The sequence below is a fragment of the Mastomys coucha genome, unplaced genomic scaffold (genome assembly GCF_008632895.1).
Source record: "Mastomys coucha isolate ucsf_1 unplaced genomic scaffold, UCSF_Mcou_1 pScaffold4, whole genome shotgun sequence".
Taxonomy (NCBI): domain Eukaryota; kingdom Metazoa; phylum Chordata; class Mammalia; order Rodentia; family Muridae; genus Mastomys; species Mastomys coucha.
The window spans coordinates 19,442,340-19,456,350 of NW_022196910.1; positions in this window are offsets into that span (position 1 = coordinate 19,442,340).

The following is a 14,011-nucleotide window of genomic DNA, read 5'->3' on the forward strand; positions in this document are numbered from 1 at the left end:
AAACCGATAAAATTGTGCATGCACAGTAAGATACGCCCCAGGCCAAACCTGTGTTTTACCTCTGAAAAACACCAGCAGCTCAGAATGTATCATTTGTATATCATGTGGATTGATCACCTGTGCTTTCTTTGCCTGTTCACCTAATCTTGAATTATTATTATAGTTGAATGTCCTTAAAGCTATTGGGAAGGAAAGCAGGGTATCAATAAACTAATTAAAATATGATTTTTCTTATAGCTCACATTTTTCTCTCTTACCCTGTTATCCCAAGTTTCATTCATTTTCTCTCAGTGCAGGCCTCACCTGCTCATGTCTGGTGATTATTTTTCTAGATAGAAAGTAAACAATTAGGAGTTGAAGTGGATAAAAGGCTTCCATTCCTTGCCTCCTTGCCGATGGCAGGCAACTTTAGTTGAATTCTGGCTTGGGGAAATAGGCAGCAGTTTGAAAGAAGTAAACGCTGCAGGGGCCAGCTCAATCCCCCGGGTTCTGAGAGCAAAGGCCAATTAGCCAGAAGTTGACTAGGGGCTAAATTCATAGGTCAAGATACAAATTGTAAAATTATCCAGGTTGCCAAGTTAGTCAAAGTGAAAATACATTCACCCTAAAGACAATAGTCAGAGGGAGAGGCCAAGGGAGATGCTGAGCTTCTCTGGAACCAAGCCACAGCATGTGTATACAATGCCTTTTACCACAGAAATTCCTTTTCCCCTTTCCTGGAACTTTCCATAGACATCATGCTCACCCTTTCTTACTGAACACAACTCCTCTCATGTCTTGTAACTTCTATGGATTTCACAAGAATTTCATTACGTCTTCTTTTGCTATGTGTTTAGGGTTTTGATACAAGGCCAATGTAATACAAGGCTAAGTCTCATATTCCTCATGTAGCTGTAGATGGCCTCGAACTCCTTCTGCATCCACCTTCCGGTCCAGGGATCACAGGCATACTCCATCACGTTTAGCTTTCCTCAGCCAAGTACCAGTACCAGAGATGTAGCAGTAAGGAGAGCTCCTTATGTATTTGATCTCTGGGCTGCAAGACTTTCAGAGAAAGAGGCTGGGTTTTCTAAGAATAGATTCAGACTTCTAAAGGGGATCCATGCTATTCTGTGTCTCCCCTTACCCCTGTGGACGGCACATGAAAGCATTCATTCGAAAGGAGCATGTTTCATCCCCAAACTGGCCCCAAGCAATTTCTATGAAATGGTTGTCATTTTTTTTAACAAATGTGCTCTGCATCCCTTGTAATGCTAATAAAATTATTATGCAGAGGAGACGCTTCTCAAGTCTACTGATAATTTTCTTTTTTCTTTTAAACATCAAAAAGGACTGTTATATATATATTTTAAGACATACCACCCACCAGAATTTCCTTAAAAGGCTCACAGGTCTGTGTTTCAATCCCAGATGGAAACATCAAGCATCTTTGTTCACTCATTCATTCATTCATTCACCTAAGAGAACCATACAGTGAAAGGTATGATTTGCTGATAACGGTATCAATTCCTGTATAATTTGTTAAGAGTTGAGAAACCATTTTGTGTCAATTCCTACTCTAGATGGAAAGGATCAAAGGACCAGCCTAGAGCTTGAGGATGTGGCTCAGTGAAAAAGCAGTTGCCCATAGTGAATGAAGCCCTTTGTTCAACTTCTTAGCATGACACAAAGGACCATCCCTATATAAGGTCATAGGACAGGTGGCAAAGAATACAGTGGAGGTTTAAATGTGATGGTGACTAGTGATTTCCCAAAGTGGGGAAGGACACCTATGGAGGATTCCTCTCAAAATATCGAGGCAGCGAGGTCTAATGCAATCTATGACAAAGAAGGTTTCTAACATTAGGAATGGAGTGCAAAGCCATAAGCCCATTAGAGAGCTAAAGTCATTTGTCCATGTATAGTGAAATAAGAAATGGAGAACACCAGGCATGGCGGTGACAGAATCGATCCTCAGGTTTGATGAATGATGCACATTTTCTGAGAAGTGACTATACTTTGCCGGGAGGAGAGTCACTGCCTGTTACTGCTTTCATATAGTAGAGAATCATCAATAAGACAAGAAAACAGATAAACAGGATTATGAGTCAGTCTGGCGTCTGGTGACCATTCTATTCTAGGATCACTCACCACCTCTCCACAATGTCTTCAGAGGATCATACCACTCCAAGAATCTTCTGCCCTGAGTGATATTTAACAGGTTTCAACAGAGGTACATCTTGACCCTGTGGTTCTGGGACAACTTTTCTTATCACCAGTCTTTCTAGAAGAACATGAGGTGAACTTGACTTCTCAATAACATTCTTTTAAAAGCACACTGCCAAATACATGCTGGGAGTCGGGGTTACTCTCCATCCATTTCTATTATTTTCAAATTCCAGTGTTTCTTAAATTTAAACTAGATTCTTCTGGAAACTTCCCACTATATTGTTCTTCTTCTTCCCCACCCCCCCTTTGAGATTAGAAGAATATTCCATTCTGGTGGTTCTCCTAACTTTACAGTACCTCCTTCTTGATCAACTGGGCCAACCCTTCTGTCTGCATGACACTCAGTAAATTAATTCCTTGAGGTAGAAACTGCTATTATTCTCTCTTTACACACAAAGAACTTGAGACTTGTATCACAATGCTTAAAATAGCATTCACTTATTGGAGTTCTGTTTCTGCTTTCCTACACACACTTTTGTTTCTCCAATGAAGTTGAGTCAAGTCATAATCTTAGAGACCTTTCAAATAAAGACACAGCTAAAAAAATCCCTTATCTTTACATAGCATTTACAGTGAGTCAGATACAGTCCTTAAACTTCATATGTATTAAACTCTATAAGGCTCCTAGAAGGTAGGTTCAGTTAAGAAAGCTAAGCAATTGGCATCTCTCTGTAGGTAACATGAAATTCCAAACCAGTTTTGAGATCGAGAGAGTTGGGAGGAGTGTGACAACATTCAACTACAGTAAAAATATAAATTCTAGAGCTAGAGAGATGGCTCAACAGTTAAGACGGCTTGCTGCTCTTCCAGAAATCCCAGTTTAGCTCTCAGTGCCCATGCTAGGCAGCTCACTTGGGCATATGTACTCATGTGTACATACCAACACACAGTCACCAGCCTGCCACTATACCGCTAAGGATGGTATAGATTCAAACTGCCAAAGCCCTAATCCAATCTGTTTGTGTTAGATTGGTTGCTTAGTCATTACACTGTTGCAGTAGGTTGTATGGGAAGAGCCAGGGATGGGTGAGAGAGTGCTACTAGGAAGCTACTGCAGCCAGCCAGGCAAGCAAGAGCATATACACATAATATATATGTGTTTTTCCCAAGAAATATGGGGATAGATGGGAGGGATTGTATGGTACATGGAAACACATCACTAGGCTGTTAAGGATGGCATATACTCAAAAAATGGCCAAAGCCCTAATTAAGGGGAGGGTTAGAAATAATATGAGATAGGAATGAATGTAGACTTAGTGCAAGCTAAGCATTGCCTAACTATCCAAATGTTCACTGAGCATTGTGTGGCTCACTGAAGGTGGTAGGAAGTGTGGCTGTTTGGGAGATTCTTTGTATGAGAGACTCCATAAGCAGTGTGTTTAGCTGTATCTTGAAATTTGGGTATTTAGCCTCTCACTCTGGCTCTGTGCCCTGTGAGTCTTAATTAACAGCATTCTCCTGGGTAAGCGGTTACCCTGCCAGGAGCTACCCTGGCCTCTGCTGCTTTCCACAGATGATGCTTGCTGTGCTGTCCCCTCCTGCCTGCAGCCCAATCTGGCCAAGGGAAGAATATTTCAGCGGCTGGCTCGGTGGCCACTCCACAATTGCTATTCAGCGACATGGCAACACCCTTCCCCTTCTGCCAGGCACCAGCTGCTGCATGCTGGGAAAATAGGAACTTAAATTGTTCTTGGCTGAGTCTTTCAGCAACTTGGCAGTCCTGAACTCATGGATATTTTGATACTTTCCACACCATGCCTGTGTCACCTGCACTTCCTTGACTGATACTTAGAGGCTGCAACTAGTATTAGCTCTGGTAATCATAGCTTTTTATGGTGGATTTCTTCATCTTGTTGTTTATGTTTCTCTCTTACTTGGCAGTTAACAAATTTGTATTTTGTGCCCATTATAATTATTCCAGAGTTATGTGGGATGCTGCAGACATGATGCTGAATGAAACCTATTTTGATGTTAAGGAACTCTTAGGCTATTTGAGGAATAGAGGAAGGACTTGATGAATAAGGTAAGGAATGGCGTACATAACAGTGAGACACACAAGGTACGATGGGAGTGGAGGGTGGGGAGGCACGATGGATGGCAAATAATGATTGACCAACATAGAGACTGCACTGAGGCATTGAACAGGGGTCTTCCATGGTAAGGAGACATTGTTTACATAATGTCATGGCTGCTTGGAGGGACACAGCAAGGAGGATTGGGGGTCTTATTTGGGGAATCAGTAGACTGTGTTTTGAGTTTAGATGGCAGCAAATAGTTCCATGTATCTACAAACACAAAGGAAAGATGTTAGGGATGGGGAAAGGTTTGGGAGAATGTTGAGAGAGAATGCTAAAGAGGGAATGTTAACACATTGATAAACATAACCAGATGCAACTTTGGAAGGAGAGGGTTCATTTCATCATATACTTCTATGTCGCACTCCATCACTGAGGAAAGTCAGGGCTGGAACTCAAGGCAAAAACCGAAGCAACAAGCATAGAGGGATGCTGCTGCTTCACTCTCCATGGCTTGCTTAACTCACTTTCTTATACTTTCCAGGACTACCTATGTAGGGGCGGCACCACCTATGGTGAGTTAAGCTTCCCATATCAATTATTAATCAGAAAAACTTCTCATGGACTTGCCTCTAGGCTGGTCTGATGGAGGCAGTTTCTCAATTGAGGGTATCTCTTCCCAGGTGACTCGAGCTTATGTCAAGTTGACAAAAAACGAAGCAGCTCAAGAAGCAAAGGTGTAAATCATCAAAACCTTCGATATCATAATTCTAGAGCTTGGAACTGATCCACAAGATGACAGAAAGAATTTCGCAGGTTTAAATGGGGTGGAGTGTGTTATATTGGCTCCTTAGATGTTATGCTGCAGCAGTGGGAAGATTAGATGCAAAAAGCAAGAGAGGGATGAGGGAGCTCTGTAGCCAGTCAAGCAGGCAAAACACATGGAGAATGCATAAAACACACTGTGAGAGTCAAGAGGAAATTAATTCATGGGATTTATAAAAAGGTCAGTTAGATGAGATTTGATGACTGAATTGAAAGAAAAGAAAAGATGACAAGGATTTCCTAGGCACAGAACTTGACCCACTCTGAAAATAAATTTTCCAGAATATACTTCATCACACCATCACATTAGCTTTTGTCTTAGTTACTGTTTTCCTGCTGTGAGGAGGCATCATGACCAAAGCAACTCTTTTTTACTATTATTATTGTTATTATTATTATTATTATTATTATTAGATGTTTTCTTTATTTACAATATCTCCTTTCCCAGGTTCCCCTCCAAAAAAAAAAAAAAAAAAAAAAAAAAAAAAAAGAAAGAAAATAAAGTAAAATAAAAACAAAAACTAAAACAAACCCCTGTTCCCTCCCCCCTCTCCCTGCTCACCACCTCACCCCCTCCTGCTTACTGGCCCTGGCATTGCTTATAAGGAAAACATTTAATTGGTTCAGAGGTTCAGTCCACTAACATCAAGGCAGGAACATGGTGGCATCAAGGCAGGCATGGTGCAGGAGGAGCTGAAGTCTGCTAGCAGAATACTGGCTTCCAGGCACTCCCACAGTGACACATCTACTCCATCAGGGACACACCTTCTAATAGTGCCTCTCCCTGGGCTGAACATAAACAAACCATCATAGCTCCCAAGACACCACAATCAATTTCCCTCAAATTTCTTGTCTTGAGGTTCCTTTTGCCTAATGTTTTCTAATAATATTAAGTAAATCCTTAATCCCAGAGGGATCTGTCATTGGTAAAAACCAAACATCTTGATGGCTATGAAGGATCTATGGCTACTGGACATAGAACCTTTCTGTCTGTCACCACACTCAGGACTACCTTCAATGTAAAGTCTTTGAAGTACTTATCTGATCCCCTTAGAATATATCATGTTTGTTTCTTCTTTGTAGTGAGAGGAAATGGTTCTAAAAGGTGGTAAATCTCCTCCATGGTAACACATCCACCAATTAACTGGATAATTGGCCAATATCAATTTTCCCTTCATTTGGATGTCATCTCTGAAGCCATGGCCACCATTCCCAGCAGCCTCTACACTCTCTCTCTTTTCCAGCCTGAGTCAATCCTAACCATTTTCTCATCTTGCTCACTGTCTATTAACTCAAGGATTTATTGTGTCCCAGTCAAGTGCTGACACTGGTCTAGCATCTGAGCCTATGCAGGGATTAGAACAAAGTAGAGAAAGACAGGCTTCTACCTGTGGTGAGAGGAAACAGAAATGAGTACCCGAACAAATCAATAATCCAGATAACTTTAGAGATAGAGATAGAAATGCTGCAGTGTAATTAGAGAGGAAAGGGTGAAAAGATTGCTATTGGCCAATATGGAAGACCCCTTTGAGTCAGGAGTGAGAAAAAAGGAAAACAGACAAATGGTGGGCTTGGGGTAGCACTTTCTGGACATATGTCCTAAGAAAGTTCAGTCTTGGGCTTTCCAGTGCAGATAAATGGGCCAAGTGTGTCTGCAGGCTGCTTTATAGCCCTTTGACTTATTTTATTATCTACTTTTCCATATTTGCACTCTGGGGTTCCCCGGCTAATTGGATTATTTGCATACATATTGTTTCTTGCAAAAATTCTACACTCCTTGAGGGCAAAGGAGCATCATATACGTCATTTGCTTTCTTCACAAGCCTAGCAAAATGCCGGAAGCTCTACTAGGTGCTCAATAAATTCTCACTAAATTCAATTGAATTTGCAGTAATAGGATTGTTTTTCATAATCTGAAGAGTGAACCAAAGCAATGCCCACTAAACAACCCAGTGACACCATTAAGAAAGATAAAAAATATAAATAAATAACAAAGGTAAAGTCTTTCCACAAAGACTTCCAGCATGTGCTTTCATTTTAGTGGCTGTCATTCCCAAAGTTCTTAAACAGTCATTTTTGTTGAGGAAGTCGTTTTCTGTGACAACTGTCCTGTTCTCAGTGAGAAAGCTGTGATGCCATTTGCAGCTGAAAAATAAGAGAAGGAAAGAAAGAGAGAGAGAAAGAAAGAGAAAGAGAGGAAGGAAGGGAGGAAGGAAGGGAGGAAGGAAGGAAGGAAGGAAGGAAGGAAAGAAGGAAAAATGTATCATAGCCATGAGAATAGTATTGGGAAAGGGGTTCCATGGTCAGAGAAAGGACTAAGTCACAGACTATTGATCATAATATACATATTGAAAGATATTGGACTTTAACATTAAGCTGGACAGGAAACTTCAGAAAGATTGGATTTAAGAAAAAAAAAAAAAGAGTTAATTGACTAAGGTGGCCAAGCCAGAACAGAATGAAAATGGCTTGCAGTGGCAAGCACCAGGTGTCAGGGGAATAAACAGAGGTGGCCAAGGGCAAGTCCCTTTGACCCTCTGCCTTTAATGAAGGCTTTTGTTTTTATTTATCTTTTATTGTTCACTAAACTAAAAGACAGTGAGAAACTCATGCTTGAGTAATTTTGGTCCCTTCTTTTCTGGGTTTTCTTGCCTTCCACCCCATCAGCCATGACCAACAGCAAAAACACTTTATCATTCTCACATTCCTTTCCACACTATATTCATTCTTGACCAAATATCACCACTCATTTGTTTTCTCTTTGACTGTTGTGTGCCTAATGTTGGGTCCCACCACAAATTCAGTCCTCAGCTTTCCTCCAGCATCCCTAGATTGTCATGAATGTATATACTTTTGATTAATTCCCTGCTGGATAACAGGAACAAATGTAGACGCCTCCACTCTCAGCCACCTCTCCATTCTTACCCTATATTAAAAATTACCTCAGCTCCTGTTTCAACAATAGATACAGCCTCTGAAATGGTTTTGACAGGGTCACATCTCCTGTTTCTTCAAGCTCATGTCTCCTCCACCTGTTGAACTTGATTTACCACTGATGCCATTCTCTCATTTGATCCACTGCAATCTCAGTAATTAACCCTGGTCTCTGAAAATCCCACACCTATCTGGTGTCTTAGTGCTTGAATGCTGTCTTTAAAAATATTCTAAGCTATATTTTAATTCAGCATTCAGAAACGTGGTTCACTATGCATACATATCTAAAATATGTATTTTATATACATATCTAAAATATGTATTTTTATATATATCTAAAATATGTGTGTATGTATGTATGTGGGTTGTACTTGTGTTTGTGATATATATGTGTATATGCATATATATATGCATATATAAAAATCATCTTTGTTTTTATTTGTCCTACTTCCTCAATGCTGCTTTTACTCTTAGTCCTTGTTCATCTGTCAGATGCTGGGACAGAGAGAGAGAGACAGACAGACAGACAGAGATAGACACATGGAAAGATAGAGACAGACAGAGATAGACAGACACACAGAGAGACTATCAGACACAGAGTCTCATAGAAAGACAGACAGACAGAAAGACAGAGAAACACTTGGCTAGGCATGGGCTTTTAAAACCTCTAAGTTCACAATAAGGCCATACTTCCTAATCATTCTAATACTTTGAAATAGTGCTTCTCTCTAATGACTGAGCATTCAAATACAAGAGTCTATGGGTGCCTTTCTTAATCAAACCACACACACACACACACACACACACACACACATACACATACATACACACACATATACACCATTCCTGATGCATGTACACACATATACATCACACCCCACACACATACCTCACACACATACATACCTACATACACGCCATCCCTCCTACACTCTCCACACATACACAAAAATTTAACCTATACTTTTCTAACAAGGAAAAACATGTAGTCTATGTTGATATGGCTTATTTTACTTAACATAATAATTTTCAACTGAGTTTTACTTTCCTGAAAAATTACAACTTCTTTATTCACAACTAAACAAAATTACATTGTGGTTATATATCACATATTTTTAAATTCATATATGTACTAAGCCAATGCACACAAAATTTCTCAATTATTCTCACTTATCGAACCACATTGTTTCTGTCCATGACCATTTCTTCATTCACTCTCATCTTGATGTAATAGCATCAAAATGAAACTGAGTTCTCTGGTTATAATCCCTGACTATGCCCCTGCAACACATGCACACTGCCTTTATTTCCAATAAATATAATTCCTCACGTTCATCCTCAGTTTAAATATCCTCTTTGTGTCTTTCAGGTTTCAATCAAAATTTCTTGACAAGGGGTGCAAGGTCCTTCTGAGGTATTTCTGTTTATGTCTCTTGGAAAACATTTCCTAAACTCATTCCACCTCTTTATTTGCAGGTTGGGTTATAATAAAAAGTAATTCTATGACACTATGAAACTTTCTGAACTCCTGAAGCTTCCACTGAACAGTCAAAAGAATTCTGGAAAATTAGTCACTACAATTATCATCTCTTTCCAGCCTACTTTTACCTCTTCTTCTCCATGTGACAGTTTTAATGAGTATTTGAAGTCCTCTCGGGACTATTTTCTCTTTCACTCTGAGTTATGAACCCTGTGTGGAAAGCAAATCAAGTTTTATATATCACCTTTGGGCCAGAGTGGATGTCAGAGAGTCTAAAGGCTGTCCCCATTTCTGTCCTGAGTGGCCCTTTCTCTAGTGTAGGCACAGATGTTGTAGTTTGCTTTCAGACATACAGAATATGTAGCTATTGATTATGTTATGAAAATGTCAACCTGATTATGTTATGCAAGGTTGTAATTGTCCATTATTCTGTAGCTGCTCTGTCTTTATTAAAAGCAAGCTATAATGATGCAAAGCGCTCCAAAAGGAGATTGGGAATATCTTCTTGGTGTCATCTAGCAATAGGCTGAGGGCATCACTAAAGCTAAACATAAAGAATTGCATGCAGCCAACATCCATGTGCACTTGGAGGAGGACCCCTCTCTAGTCAAGGCCCAGATATATAACCCAGCCACTCCCATGGTCTTCTAAGACTCCAGGAGAGGATCTAACCAAATAGTGCTTAAAATTTGATCTGCAGGAGCTAGAAGATAGCAAAAATGTATTGTTCTGTTTTTAAAGCTGTTCAAGTTTTTTAATACTATTATGCAGTGATAGATGCCTCGTAGATTATATGGCTATACTTTAACAGCCCCCCCCCCCCATGGGCCTAGCCTACAATATTGAAGTTCCTTTTTGCTATGTGTCTCTCCTTTGGCTCTGAAGACAGGCAGTGATGACAAGGTTTCTCTTTATATCCCGAGAGCCTTCCACAGCATGACCCAAACACCACAGGACTTTGTTGGTACTTGGTACAGGTTTATTGAATGCATCTTTCTTTTACAGTACTTTGGAATACTCTCTACCAATGTGATTAAAGTTCTGATTGGATTCCAAAGGAGAGAAGTTGTTTTTTCAAACATATGAAAATAAAGTGATTTGGAGCAAGTTGGAAATGACAAGCGCATGCCGATAGGCACCTAAAGTTAGCTTTTCAGCGGAATCATTTTGATTAATGAGGTACTTCATTTGTTCAGTCACCAGGGAAAAATTTAAAGAGATCTCTTCCCTATTATGGTCTACTTTCAAAAGCACAGCTCCCTCATTATGAATAATCAAACACCACTCAGAAGGAAGGACAAACTTGAAATGACAAACTTTGAGCTTTTAAAGCCTTGCTATGCAAGTGAAGGGAAAGGCCTTGCAATAAAAGCAGTGCTATGCTTTTACTTGGGTCATTTAATACTTTGAAAAGCGACAGTGTTCTTATCCCAACGTCTGGACAACAAATCCACTTGAGAAGTCTCGTGGCTGAGAACATTCCCAGCATTCCCATCATCATTTCCTTTTTTTTTTTTTTTAAGAGTTTCATAAAGTCAAGTCTTTTGTAACTTTGTTTTTGTTGTTATGAGTGTGTTCCCACAAGATCACAACACAAATTTCAGAAAGAAGTCACACATAGTTTAGCATAATGTTTATTTTTTCATTAGGTAATCAATAGATATTTATTGATATGAATTAAGTAGCATGTGGCCTGAGAATGATGCATAGTTAAGGATTCAACAAGGCCTTCAAAGGTAAACAGTGGAGGTTTGGTCACTTTTCCCAATGTTGCACATTGTGAGGTTTCAAAGTGGCTTGCATTGTTTCCTATGCACAAAGATTCCCATAAGACTAAGAGGGTCTGCTATCAGATCTCATCACTACTGTCACAGGTCATACTGGATCTCCTGGCCAATGTGAGGTAAGGAATAGGAACTATGGATATGAATATTGAAAGGAAAGAAAAGACTAAATTAAAAAAAAAAAACAGTTCAATGAAATTGCTGAAATGGCCAAACAAAAGTAATTAATAGTAGATTTTAGAAAAGTGATTCACAGCCAGAAAATTTAATGAAAACTGAAATGTCAATAGTAATAAGTATAAAGAATACCTCAAGACTTACATGGAGTAAGTACTCAAGACTTACATGGAGAAAATTCTGAACTTGAGTAAAACAGAGAATATTCTTTCAATAAAGGAAGCCATGTTTTATGAGTGTTTTAATCTCAACAAAATCATATGTTTTGAGAAGTTGAGTGAAAAATCTAAAATGTGTATTTGAAAAATAAATGTCATAATAATAGAGACAACATTGAAAAAGATAGTTAAGAACCAAGGGCTTGAGTTCAAGGCCAGCCTGATCTACAGAGTGACTTCCAGGACAGCCAGGGCTACACAGAGAAACCCTGTCTCAAAAAAACAAAAATAAATAAATAAATAAATAAATAAATAAATAAATAACCAAGGGCTTTCCTTGTTGACCCTAAGCCATAGAAAGCCATAGTGATGATCCCAATGATATTATAGCTAATTATAGGGAGCTAAGGGCATCCCAACCATGGTTGATACAGGGTGTTTTATATTCTGTGTGTGTGTGTGAGTACACATGTGCATGTGTGTGTGTGTGTGTGTGTGTGTGTGTGCATATGTATATATGTGAACTCTGACACAATGATTCACAAACTTGGATGGAGGGCCTAGTGACAGCTCAGTCAACAACATGCTTGCTTCACATGCTTAAGAACTGGAAATGGGTTCTTAGAGCCCACACAAAAGAGCTGACCACGATGATATAAACACCCTGAAACTAGGAAAGATAAGATAACAGAGATAAGCCGATTTCCTGGGCTCTCCTGCCAGCCCAGGCCACCTCATTAAACTCCAGGCCAATAAGGACCCTATCTCAAAATAGAAAATGAATGGCTTCTGAGAAACATGCCAGGTTCATTCCCCCCCCCTCCACATTCATGTATATATATATAGACACATGTACCTTCACATACATGTATAGCTATATATATATATGTGTGTGTGTGTGTACACATATTTAAAGAGTCTAGGCATTTCCCCTAGTGGAAGGATGGGACCACCCAACCATTTGAAAAATTTTAACCCAAAATTGTGTCTGTAAAAAGGAAATTCAGGGACAAAAATGGAGCTGGGACTGAAGGAAGGGTCATCCAGAGACTGTCCCACTGTGCGATTCATTCCATCCGCAGACACCAAACCCCTACACCATTGCTAATGCCAATTAGTGCTTGCAGGCAGGAGCTGAGCATGCCTGTCCTCTGAGAGGCTCTGCCAGCACCTGACTAAGACAGATGCAGATACTCACAGCCAACCATTGGACTGAGCCTGGGGACACCACTGGAAGAATTAGGGGAAGGGCTGAGGGAGCTGAAGGGGATTGCGACCCTATAGGAAAAACACCAGTATCAATTAACTGACTCCTCAGAGCTCCCAGGAACTAAACTACCAACCAAAGAGTGTACATGGGCTGGTCCATGGCTTCTGCTGCATATGCAGCAGAGGCAGCCTCTTCTGGCATCAGTGGGAGGGGAGGCCCTTGGTCCTGTGGAGGCTTGATGCCCCAGAGAAGAGGGATGTTAGAGCGGTGAGAGAGAGTGGGTGTGTGGCACAAAGAGGAGGGATATGAGGTGGGGGGCTTCACGGAGGGAAGACCAGTAAAGGGGATAACATTTGAAATGTAAACAGATAAAATGATTAATAATAAAGAAAATCTGAGTGACAAGACAAAAAGTTCCCCTAGAACCAAAATGTTCTTGAAGGAAGAAAACTACATAGAGAATAGCATACAAATATAAAAATTATCAGGAAGCGACAGCAATGGTGACAAAATGTCATTATTGCCAGGGTAGACAAAGTGGCCAGTGGAGCAGGATATAGAACTCCTTAGGCTGACTCACAGCTACATGAGGAACTGACGGCAGAAGCTGGCATTACAAAGCAATGACGAACGGAGGGCTCCAGAGATAAATGGTACCGAGAGAGTCATCCATATGGATAAAAATGGCTTTTTTATATCATACCATACACAAAAATCAATTCCACATGGATTAACAGCTTAAATATAAAAGGCAAAACTATAAAACTTTTTAGAAGCTGATATAAGAAAATAAAACGACAACCTTGGAATGAAGACAAATTCTTAAACAAACGTAGAAAACAAAATGTCTGAGGGAAATCACCAGTGCATTTAATTGTGTAGGGTTTGGAAGTCCCGTCTTTATCAACAAAGACCATAACACAAACAAAAAACTAGTTATGCACTGGAAGATGCTATCAACAGTCATACATTTTAATGTATCAGAGCTAGGATGTCTGTCCAGCTGTCTGTCTATCTGGAAAGAGAAAGAGAGTGAATAGAAAATTAAATAATTTGATAGTGCGATACACAAATGGTGATGTAGTTTAAGAGCCAGCAATAAATATACAAAGAGCTTCTAACCTCAATAATCAACATAAAAATGCAAGTTAAAAGCATAATTTTCATTAATAGTAGAATGGACTGACCAATTTTAGTTTGTTTATACAACAAAGTAGTAT